Source organism: Protopterus annectens, chromosome 4.part0 (assembly GCF_019279795.1).
Source record: "Protopterus annectens isolate FY-2018-M chromosome 4.part0, PAN1.0, whole genome shotgun sequence".
Classification (NCBI taxonomy): Eukaryota; Metazoa; Chordata; order Ceratodontiformes; family Protopteridae; genus Protopterus; species Protopterus annectens.
Window position 1 is genome coordinate 1,227,774,700 of NC_056733.1, and position 13,192 is coordinate 1,227,787,891.

A 13,192-nucleotide genomic window follows, 5' to 3' on the forward strand; every position below is an offset into this window, starting at 1 on the left:
TTATGGGGCGATAGTTTCCAGGATCCGCTGAAGCACCACCTTTATGGAGAGGGACCACTGTTGCTGTACGCCACTCTTTGGGCACATATCCTGTAGTAAGGCTGAGACTGAACAGTAGTTTTATGTTTGGGTTTAGCTCTTCTTGGAGTTCATGTAGGACGCAGCCCGGGACACCATCTGGTCCCATTGATGCTGCGTTTTTTGCTTTGGAGAGGGCGGCTCTTACCTGAGCATCTGAGATGTCAGGGGGGCAGCACTCTGCTGGGATAGATATTTGCCCTTTTGGTGGGGAGAAGTTTGCGCTGAACCTGTCAGCTAGGATGTTGGCAATGTCTGTGGGTTCAGTGTATTTTTTGTCATTTTGGACTAATTCTGAGCATATCTGGGAATTACCACCCAGGTTCCTAACATAACTAAAGAAAGCCTTGTGATTATCCTTAGTGTCCTGTGCAATTTTTCTCTCGAAGCTGGCCTTAGACAATTTTATGAGTGCCCGTAGTTTTTTGCTAATACTGATCAGTGATGCCTTCCCTTTTTGGGATTTTGCTCTTATCATTTAGTAGCTTCCTCCTTCTATTGTATAGTTTGTTTATGGCTGGGGTCCACCAGACAGGACGTCTGCCTTTGGAGGATTGGGTCTTGGTTTTATTTGGGATCGCATGATCCGTGCATTCCTGAAGGTGTTCATAGAATGCATTTATAAAGGATTCTGCGGTCTGGGCCATATTTTCCACAGACCCGGGGGCTTTGTAGGATTCCACCTCAGTTTTGAGGAGTGTGAAATTTGCTTTAGAGAAGTTTTTCACTGTGGTTTTCTGGGCAGGGGGTGGGGTCGGGATGTGAATATCCTGTGAGATTAGTTTATGGTCTGATCTTACCAGTGAGGGATACACTTCTGGTCTGGAGCATAGAGTCCCCATGTTGGTGATGATCAGGTCCAGTATGTTTTCCCCTCTTGTCGGAGTGGTAACAAGTTGTTCCATAGCATTTGAGTTTATAAATTCTAGGAACCTTTGGGCTAGGGTGTTGGAGCTAGAGTAATGCTCCCAGTCTATGTTTGGGTAGTTGAAGTTGCCCAATATGATGGTGTTTGGAGAGACCTTCATATCTTCCAGTGTTCTCAGAAAGGCTGAGTGGGATTCCTGGGTTTGGGAGGGTGGTCTGTAGCAAGCTATAAACTGTAAGGCAGTTTTACCCACTGTTACTTGCACATGGATAGTCTCTGATGCTTCGTGCTTTGCCACCAACCTGGAGGTGTGGGTATCTTTGATGAATATCGATACTCCCCCTCCTTTTGTGGTTCGGTCCAAGTTTTGGGGCTGAAAAGCATGGTATGAGGTATAACCTGGTAGTGCTGGGGTGCTCATGGGTAAATAAAGGTTGTGAACATTGGCATCAATGTTACTGTATGTATGTGTGTACGATGAAGGTTTTAGCCCTTTAGGTGGTGAGCATGTGTGCTATCCATTGCCTCTTAGCCAGGGCAAGGGCATACTGTGCACACCTATGTCTGCCAACACCCACAGCAGCTGGTGGTTCACCTTCTGACTCCTCACCTGTCTTTGGCTGTGATGACCTTGCCAGTGGTGGTGGGATGTGTGGCCCTTCCCCTTGGAGATCCTGCTGAAACTGTTTTCTCAGGATAATTTTGTGAAGCATGGAACAGATGGTGAATATTTCAGCACATGTACAGGGATTGTACTGCATGTTCCCCCAGATGTATCTAAGCACCCGAACCATGATGTCAGCAGCCTAAACACATGCTCTATGATATTTCTTGTCTGAGTGTGTGTCTCATTATAACATTCTTCTGTTGGTGTGTGTGCATTTCTGATGGGTGTCATCAGCCACAGTTCCACTGCATAACCTACATACCCCAGTAAATTAATCTGTGGGATATCCCCCCAGTAAACATCTCATACAATTGACAGCTGTGCCAGATATGTGAGCCATGATAATTGTCTGGTTTGCCAGTACACACATTCTGGATGATCCCCTTCATGTTACACATGACCTGGCAGTTAATGGAGTGGAAGCCCTTTCTATTTATGTACACCCTTTCCTGTTCTCCAGGTGGTGCTTTGATTTCTACATGTGCACAGTCTATGTCACCCAGGACTTCAGGGTAGTGTGCTACAGGGCAAAACTCCTGCATAGTTCTGGCTCTGTCCTCAGGTGTATGGGAAAAATATATGTGCTCACTGACATGTGGCAGCATAGCATTCAGGAATTGATGAAAACTCCTGGATGCTGATGCCTGTGACACACCCATCATGTCCCCTGTAGGTCTCTGGAAGTTTCCTGTAGCTAAAATTCTGCCACACATATCTTAGTCTTCACTGGGATTGTTTCCCCTCAGTTTACCCTTGGTCTCAGTAAAAGACAACAAAGGTTGCAAAGCTCCTGTAGTTTGTCTCTATGTAGGTTGTAGTGCTCTACAATTTTTATCTCATGCAGATTGTGAAAAGTTAAATGGCATCTAAACACCCTGCTTCTTCTTTCCTTCCATGGCCTATTAGCTGCAGCAGCAACATGATAGACTTGGGCCTGCTGTACATACACATGAACAGGAGCAACAGCAGCCCCTAACATTCTTTCCATGTAGCCTAGTTTCTGTGGCTGTATTCCAACAGGTTTTGGAATTCACAGGGAATACCAGCACTGAGTCTACACGGTTGCTTTATAGCTTGTTGAAAAGCTCCTCCAGTTTGGATTGGTTGATTAGCATGCAATTCAGCTGCTTATGTTGTAATTATCATGCCTCAATGTTTAATATGTTTGTGCAGCTCTACATGGCATGTTGAGCCTCTTACTGAATAGAAAACTGTGCACTATCATGTGTGCATTGCCCCGTGATGCACATACAGTTTTAGTGGACCATGTAGGGTTTATTGAATCCAGCCCATATACTTTTAGAACACTTTTGTTCACAAGACATAAGATTTCACATGGCAAGAAATTCATCTTTTATGCCTAATTTTATAATTGGCAATATAAATAACTCTGACAGTCTCTTACAATTTGCAAATTACAATAATAATATCAATGATTGTTTTCTTGAAACAACATCTAAGGTTTCACATGATGCCATGCAATAGTTTGAAAGTCAGTTGATTTTTAAAGTATTAAGTACATATTGAAATATTACTTATTTTCATAATTACTAAAATAATTAGCAATATCTCCAGTGCAGTGTGATATAAATGGACATTGACAATTAACTTTTCTGACTCTCACCATGGCATTTCACACCATACCCCTGAATAGCATATAGGTCTTTCAGTTGTGAAAATATGAACATAAATATCTAAATATAAATCACAAGTGACAAGCAGTAATTCATTTCTCTACCTTAGAGCTTCATGAATCAACAACCATAGTGTCATTCTGGTAATAATCCCCTGCCCTTTCCCACACTGCCTATTATTAGCTAGTGAGTTGCTTAGTTAAAGAAATCAGAAGCAAAAAAATGTCTGTATGCTATAATGAGCTATGGGTGTTAACTGGATATCTACAAACGTGGAGCCATAGGCTTAAATGAGTTAATACCACATCCAAGATGTTCTCTGCATGAGTTGGATCTTCAACCACTTGCTTATAATCAAAGAGAGAGAGAGAAAGAAACACAATTCGACATTTTCTCTATTATAAATGCATCTAGAGTTATCAGGAGGAGGTGGACATTTCTCTAATAGACTACATGATGTAATGGGTAATTTAACACATGTAACAATGTACACAACCACAGCTGTGAAAGCACAAGTCAGTGCCCTCACTTGGTGTTGTTAAACTGGACTGCTGAGTGGACTGATGTTAATCATCACACTGCTGCAGTAGCCTTTAGGCTATATGGGTTTTGTACTGCCCAGGACACAACTGGCCAGTTCAAAAAACCTTGCACCCCAACCTACACACCTTTACCCTGAGTCCTGATTAGTTAATCCCAAAGATGGAAATCACCAGTCAGAGTGAAGGTTTCTTCAGTACTTTCTTGCCACCTCAAGAAGAAGCATCGCCCAGGCTTCACAGGAGCAGCAATCATCTAAGATCTTCATTATTGGCAGATAAGTTCCTTTTCAGGAACACCTCTAGACAGCAGTTATCACCCTTTAAAAACATAATATATATTTTATTTTTTGACTAAAATGAATATTCATCTTTACGAAGCCTGCTATTTTTTCACAATATTGGAAGTTTCCTGTCAGGTACCACCAGTTTAGCTAGAGTTGTTTATTACTGTATTTGGGGTTAATTGTGTGAGATGTTATGTACTGCTTGTGCAAACTTTGAATTTTGTGGAACAGATAAGTTTCCAGAGGAATGGACCAGAATGCATGCTTCAATGTAATGCTTATACTCACTTCATAACAACCTGTTTGCCATGTTGTTTTCTGTCATTGTGTTTTTGAGTGTTTGAATGTGCTGATAGGGAAATTATGTTCTGTTTGTGTATTTTAAGATAAATAGACTGTGGAAAGTGTTGTTCTTCTTTCCCTGCCATAGCATAGATACTTATACCATTTTGCCTGTTTTTTCTCCTGCAGTACCTAGAAAGAAAAAAAATCACTTACCAAGAAGTCCTTGTTGCAGACGCACTCTATGCCTCAGTCAACAGTGAGTAAACCTGCAGCGGCCATTGGTTCATAGGTTTATAGGTCATAGGCTCATAGGTTGGTAATAGGCTATCGGCCCTAGGGCCTATACAAGCCTAGCCATAACAATTCTCTGGCTATTTCTTCCTACAGTATTTACTTCCCTGGACCCCGGTCTAGCAAGGCAACTGACGTGATCCCTGGGGTGAATTTCCTATCTCCCATCCAATCTTTAAGTTTCATTCTGAAGAGGCCCAAAGAGGCGCACTGCTTGACATGTATGGGCAGTCTATTCCAGAGTCTGGGGAGTCTCTAGATCAGGAACCTATCCCTCCAGCATGTTCTGTTCATTGTGATGAAGGTTTATTCCCCAGACCACTCCCTTATCTCTCCATCTTGCTCTGTTACAGTCCTTTCAGACATTATGAATTGGGGCTCAGACATATCTTCTTCTGCTGTTCGAATGTTCAGTACAGACAGGGGATAACCATCTTCTCCAGATCTGGAACACTTTTCAAGAGATTGTTCTCAGGGTAACCAGGAAAAGAGACCATAAGACCAGTCAGACATCAATCCTTTAAGTCAGTCTTCATCAAGTGGAACTCCTGTTTGAAAAAGCAAAAAAATTAACACTGTTTTTCTGAATAAGTAATTACTGCTAAAAAAAGATGAGTCCCTTACACTGGTAGGCATGCATTACATGGAAATTCCTGGAACTCACAAGCTGTTAAAGGTGGGCATCCCCTGTAAAGTTATTTGTGGTGAAATTGGGTCCGATAATTCTGACTTTGACACTCCTACAGATTCTCATGTCCAGCTCTCTCATGGTGAGGAAAATTGTAATTATTATTTTCCTATGGAGGAATTTGCTTTTATTTGGGCCATAGCTGGGATGAATGAGGTATTTTATATCCACACATTGATGCTGCCCTGAAAGGATATGTTACCGATGGATATACCTCACACGGCTCCCATCCCTTCTCTGCTGCCAGCCCTGGAGGATATGTTGGATGCTGATAGCTCAGCTGGCAGTCCTTAAATAAGCAGGTTAACTGTATAAGGCTAATATGTTTTTTTTTTCTCTCCTTAGATCTGACCCATCTACAAGTACAAGTGTGTTTCATGCTGGCAACAGGCTGGTCCTTAACATCATTCCTTCTCCTGGTGAAAAAGGAGGCAAAATGCAGGACATAATAGGCAAGAGAATGCTTTCTTCTTCCAGTTTATTCATCTAAATTCTGAATTACCAGGTATATTTGTGGAAATCTATGCTTTGTTGTATGGCCAGTCTGCAGGAATTTGCTGCCACTCTTCCTACAGAAGAAATCTCTTTTTTGCAACAAGCTGTTTGTACTCTGAACAGGTATCTACACATGCTTTGAAGACAGTGTATAAAAATTTGTGCAGATACTGTGTCTAGGGCCACTGCTACTGCTACTGCTACAGTGCTGAGAAGACATACTTGGGTACATAACCAGTAGTCTGCTTTTAAGATAAAGTCTGAAATCTTAGTGTCTTCTTTGGATAAAATGGCATTATTTGTCTCATCGTTTGCCCATGGTCTCAAACTATATCATGAAAGTGGGAAATTGATTCAGGTCGTTTCTGAGATCTTTCATGTACCTCAATACAAGTCTTATAGGGCCCCCTCTTTCACACATACACACTAACAAAAACAGTCTTTTTCTGGTAAATAAAATTCTAAAAAGTTATGGCTGGGAGGAATAACAAGAAGAAACAGGGGTCTTTTCGGAAAAAGTGACATACCATCAGTGCAGTCTATGTTGGCATTCCTTCCACTCTTCCCTCTACTCTGGCCAAAATGTCTAGAAATCTGTCCCTCAAACTTTTCCTCAGCATTCCCTTTTGGCAAAAGCCTGCTACAGATTCTTAGGTGCTAAAAGTGGTGTAGGAGTGTTATGGATGGCACTGTATACAAAAACCTCCACATACCCTTTCCACTGATATCCAGGATAATTCTGAAAATTCAAAAGAATACCAGAAATCATTGTGTTGAACACCTTTGGCCCAGGCAACATTGGTTCTCCCTTTTTATGGAATTGACCAAATGCAATTGCCATGAGTTTCCTCACAGACTATATCTAGTCACCCAGGACAGGAGGAGTTTTATATACCCTAATCTCAATCTACTTCCACTGACTGCATAAATGATTGTGATCTAATACATTTTAGGCACTTACTTCATGAGGGCAAGCAGCAAATAATAAAGAAGGCAAGAAAGCCAGCTATTAGAAAATATGTTATTGGTAAGTGGAAGGAATTACAGGCTGGTGGCTAACCAATAACGAGGGACACTTCAAGGATTTCATAACACTCATGTTCAAATATTTGTGTGAGTTACTTTCTTCTGACCTCTCTAATTCCTCTATAAAGGTTCTTCTTGTGCCCATTTCAGCATGTTTGCCCATGGGTCCTCCTCTTTCTTCTCTGTTTGCAGTAAGACTGCTTCTGAAAGGAATTTTACACCTGAGACCTCCTTATAAACAGGCTGCTTCTCCTTGGATCTCAACTTTGTGATGTAGAAGTTGACTGTGTCTCCTTTCAAACCTGCTCATCAAGCTGATTTAAGGTTCTTGACTTGGAAACCTGTACTCACCATTGCTCCGACATCTGAAAGAAGACTATCTGAGTTGCAAGCTCTCATCCAATTTTTCCATAGGGATAGGGTGTCTTTAAGAACAAGCTCCTCATTCATGCAAAAAAGTGGTTTTAGAGTTTACCTTAAGTCAAGCCATCAATCTCACAGTTTTCTATCCAGAACTTAAAAAAACAGGGAGAAAGGATTCTGTATATTCTGCACATGCAGAGAACATGCATAGGGCACTCAGGTACCATCTTAACAAAACTAACCTCATTAGAAAAGTGAATCATCTATTTATGTCTTACCAAAGGACAAAAACGTACACTCTGTACCTAAACAGACAATTTTCAGGCAGTTGTCCTCATCTATAGCTCTTAGTTATTCCTGCCATGGCAAATCCATTCCAGACAATATCAATGCATATTTTACTAGAGCTGTGTCTTCTTCAATGGCATACTGGAAAAGGGTGGACTCTAGAAGTATTCTACAGGCAGCTACATGGTCCTTTGTACATATGCTTACAAAGCACCACAATCTAGATTCCTTTTAGAGGTTCAGGTTTAGATTGGTCAGACCATTCTCTAGGGTCTCCTGGATTCATATCCTTCCTCCGCCCAGGTTGGATAGGCTTTGGTTATCAACCCATAGAGCCTAAAGGCTACTGCAGCAGTGAGAATTAAGAACATAGTGCAGTTGTGTAAGTTGCATTTACCCATAACAGTAGGTGTTCAAATTCCTCACTGCTGCAGCAGTCACACCTACCCTCCATCCCCTTATTCTTGTATATAGTTTAACCACTTTAAAAAACAAATAAATTAATATAAAACTTCTGAACAAACAAAAGAGGCACACAAAAGGAGCAGCCACTGCCAAGGACCAAATAAAAGGAAAAGACCATTTACTGCTATCGTTCTCTTTACAATTAAGAACTTCATCAGAATAACAAGTACAACAACAAAGAACAATTTTAAACATACCCGGACATGATGTTACAAGTTAAACACCAATCAAAAATTGAATTTGTTATATTTTGGGCATAACACAACAAACACAGCTAAAAGGTTACTGGAGCAGGAAGGAACTCTGACGTCAAACTGTTATGGGTAATTGCAACACAGTACTTTTCTGTGCATAGCCGACACTTCAAAACCTGTCATAAACTGTTGTACTAACACATGTAATTTTTCACCATATCAGAGTAATTATCTGTAAATCTTTCTCTAGGTAATGCTAAGTTCAAGCTAAGGGTTCAAAAAATTATTTGCCAGAGTTTTAATTTTCATATCTGTTACCTTAACTCAGAAATGCGCTTGCACTAAACTCACATCTTTAGCGAGAGTGATGTTCATACATATAACATGATATCGTAAATATATTTTGACTACCATATTTAAATATAGTCCCAAATGTTCTTGACTAGTTGCAATTAAAGTGACATCTTCTTCACATCTTTATTTGCATTGACGCTGACATAATAGTGCTATATTAATTTTAGAATGCTTCAAGAATAATCAGCCCTCCCTCCTCTACTATGCAATCAGGTAATTAAATGAAAATTACATGGTTTTATTCATAAGCAGCAAACTAATTAACAAGGCTGCACTTGACCTCCTACTGAGGTTACACAAAAGATTAAATTAGCACTGAACAAGTACATGGATCTTGTCATCAGTACCTGTGAGATTATTTTAATTTATTTATGCAGCTGTGTGTGTGTGTGTGTGTGTGTGTGTGTGTGTGTGTGTGTGTGTGTGTGTGTGTGTGTGTGTGTGTGTGTGCGTGTGTGTGCGTGTGTGTGCGTGTGTGTGTGTGTATGTGTGTGTGTGTGTGTGTGTGTGTGAGTGTGTGGGTGTGTGTGTGGGTGTGTGTGCACATGTGATTTCCTGAATCAATCTTTGTTATATGTAGCAATTGTTATTGTGCCCTCTGTTAGCAGAAGCACTCATTTTACTTACTAACACCAAAACATTTTCATGAAAGGTGAACTGATGTCATGGAAACAAGTGGTAATTCACCCACAAGTAACATATATTACTTCTTCAAAATGTACCAAGATCTTATGTTAATGGGTACCACTTCAGTATTAGGAACAAACACATATGACTGTAGTTTGTTTTATCCTGAAATGGGAACATTACAACAGTAACATAATAGACAAACAAAATCTGAATCAGACTTCATGATATAACTGCTTGGCCTGTGGTAATAGTGCATCCAATGTAGTTTGTTTTATCCTGAAATGGGAACATTACAACAGTAACATAATAGACAAACAAAATCTGAATCAGACTTCATGATATAACTGCTTGGCCTGTGGTAATAGTGCATCCAAATAAACCCTCTTTCCAAGGCAGCTCTGCATTACATTAGCAGCAATATAAAATAAAAAAAACAAGAAAGCAGTCTGCATGAGTGTGTCAGATGGTTAAATAAAGCTGGTGAACAAATTTTCCAATATAAATGCATCTGCTTTCACAAAACCTCATAGATATGTACCCTGAAAACAGCCTGTTTTCCTTAAAACACCCCATTGTAATTTCTCTGTTCTAAATCTGTAATTGAGAAGGTCATCCTGAGAGGATGTTCACTTCAACCTCATTAGCTTCAGCCACAACTTGCAGAATCGGTCATGTCAGTTTACCTACAATAAGGATGGTTTCCTCAAAAGGTGAGGTACCAGTGTTGCTGGTGACTATGGGAACACTGGACCCAGTGTAAGTGCAGGTACGAAATCATGGGACTATGGAGAACACTGGACCCAGTGTAAGTGCAGGTACGAAATCATGGGACTATGGAGAACACTGGACCCAGTGTAAGTGCATATATAAAATCATGGGACTATGGAGAACACTGGACCCAGTGTAAGTGCAGGTACAAAATCATCGGACTGTGGAGAACACTGGACCCAGTGTAAGTGCAGGTACGAAATCATGGGACTATGGAGAACACTGGACCCAGTGTAAGTGCAGGTACGAAATCATGGGACTATGGAGAACACTGGACGCAGTGTAAGTGCAGGTACAAAATCATGGGACTGTGGAGAACACTAGACCCAGTGTAAGTGCAGGTACAAAATCATGGGACTGTGGAGAACACTGGACCCAGTGTAAGTGCAGATATAAAATCATGGGACTACGGAGAACACTGGACCCAGTGTAAGTGCAGATATAAAATCATTGGACTGTGGAGAACACTGGACCCAGTGTAAGTGCAGGTACAAAATCATGGGACTGTGGAGAACACTGGACCCAGTATAAGTGCAGGTACAAAATCATGGGACTACGGAGAACACTGGACCCAGTGTAAGTGCAGGTACAAAATCATGGGACTGTGGAGAACACTGGACCCAGTGTAAGTGCAGATATAAAATCATGGGACTACGGAGAACACTGGACCCAGTGTAAGTGCAGATATAAAATCATGGGACTATGGAGAACACTGGACACAGTGTAAGTGCAGATATAAAATCATGGGACTACGGAGAACACTGGACCCAGTGTAAGTGCAGATATAAAATCATGGGACTGTGGAGAACACTGGACACAGTGTAAGTGCAGGTACAAAATCATGGGACTGTGGAGAACACTGGACCCAGTGTACATGCAGGTACAAAATCATGGGACTACGGAGAACACTGGACCCAGTGTAAGTGCAGGTACAAAATCATGGGACTGTGGAGAACACTGGACCCAGTGTAAGTGCAGGTACAAAATCATGGGACTGTGGAGAACACTGGACCCAGTGTAAGTGCAGATATAAAACCATGGGACTACGGAGAACACTGGACCCAGTGTAAGTGCAGATATAAAATCATGGGACTACGGAGAACACTGGACCCAGTGTACGTGCAGGTACAAAATCATGGGACTACGGAGAACACTGGACCCAGTGTAAGTGCAGGTACAAAATCATCGGACTGTGGAGAACACTGGACCCAGTATAAGTGCAGGTACAAAATCATGGGACTGTGGAGAACACTGGACCCAGTGTACGTGCAGGTACAAAATCATGGGACTACGGAGAACACTGGACCCAGTGTAAGTGCAGGTACAAAATCATCGGACTGTGGAGAACACTGGACCCAGTGTAAGTGCAGGTACAAAATCATGGGACTACGGAGAACACTGGACCCAGTGTAAGTGCAGGTACGAAATCATGGGACTACGGAGAACACTGGACCCAGTGTACGTGCAGGTACAAAATCATCGGACTGTGGAGAACACTGGACCCAGTATAAGTGCAGGTACAAAATCATGGGACTGTGGAGAACACTGGACCCAGTGTAAGTGCAGGTACAAAATCATGGGACTGTGGAGAACACTGGACCCAGTGTAAGTGCAGGTACAAAATCATGGGACTGTGGAGAACACTGGACCCAGTGTAAGTGCAGGTACAAAATCATGGGACTGTGGAGAACACTGGACCCAGTGTACGTGCAGGTACAAAATCATGGGACTACGGAGAACACTGGACCCAGTGTAAGTGCAGGTACAAAATCATTGGACTGTGGAGAACACTGGACCCAGTGTAAGTGCAGGTACAAAATCATGGGACTGTGGAGAACACTGGACCCAGTATAAGTGCAGGTACAAAATCATGGGACTACGGAGAACACTGGACCCAGTGTAAATGCAGGTACAAAATCATGGGACTACGGAGAACACTGGACCCAGTGTAAGTGCAGGTACAAAATCATGGGGCTGTGGAGAACACTGGACCCAGTGTAAGTGCAGATATAAAATCATGGGACTACGGAGAACACTGGACCCAGTGTAAGTGCAGGTACAAAATCATGGGACTGTGGAGAACACTGGACCCAGTGTAAGTGCAGATATAAAATCATGGGACTGTGGAGAACACTGGACCCAGTGTAAGTGCAGGTACAAAATCATGGGACTGTGGAGAACACTGGACCCAGTGTAAGTGCAGGTACAAAATCATGGGACTGTGGAGAACACTGGACCCAGTGTAAGTGCAGATATAAAATTATGGGACTACGGAGAACACTGGACCCAGTGTAAGTGCAGATATAAAATCATGGGACTACGGAGAACACTGGACCCAGTGTACGTGCAGGTACAAAATCATGGGACTACGGAGAACACTGGACCCAGTGTAAGTGCAGGTACAAAATCATGGGACTGTGGAGAACACTGGACCCAGTGTAAGTGCAGGTACAAAATCATGGGACTGTGGAGAACACTGGACCCAGTGTAAGTGCAGATATAAAATCATGGGACTACGGAGAACACTGGACCCAGTGTAAGTGCAGATATAAAATCATGGGACTACGGAGAACACTGGACCCAGTGTACGTGCAGGTACAAAATCATGGGACTACGGAGAACACTGGACCCAGTGTAAGTGCAGGTACAAAATCATCGGACTGTGGAGAACACTGGACCCAGTATAAGTGCAGGTACAAAATCATGGGACTGTGGAGAACACTGGACCCAGTGTACGTGCAGGTACAAAATCATGGGACTACGGAGAACACTGGACCCAGTGTAAGTGCAGGTACAAAATCATCGGACTGTGGAGAACACTGGACCCAGTGTAAGTGCAGGTACAAAATCATGGGACTACGGAGAACACTGGACCCAGTGTAAGTGCAGGTACAAAATCATGGGACTACGGAGAACACTGGACCCAGTGTAAGTGCAGGTACAAAATCATGGGGCTGTGGAGAACACTGGACCCAGTGTAAGTGCAGATATAAAATCATGGGACTACGGAGAACACTGGACCCAGTGTAAGTGCAGGTACAAAATCATGGGACTGTGGAGAACACTGGACCCAGTGTAAGTGCAGGTACAAAATCATGGGACTGTGGAGAACACTGGACCCAGTGTAAGTGCAGGTACAAAATCATGGGACTGTGGAGAACACTGGACCCAGTGTAAGTGCAGGTACAAAATCATGGGACTACGGAGAACACTGGACCCAGTGTAAGTGCAGATATAAAATCATGGGACTACGGAGAACACTGGACCCAGTG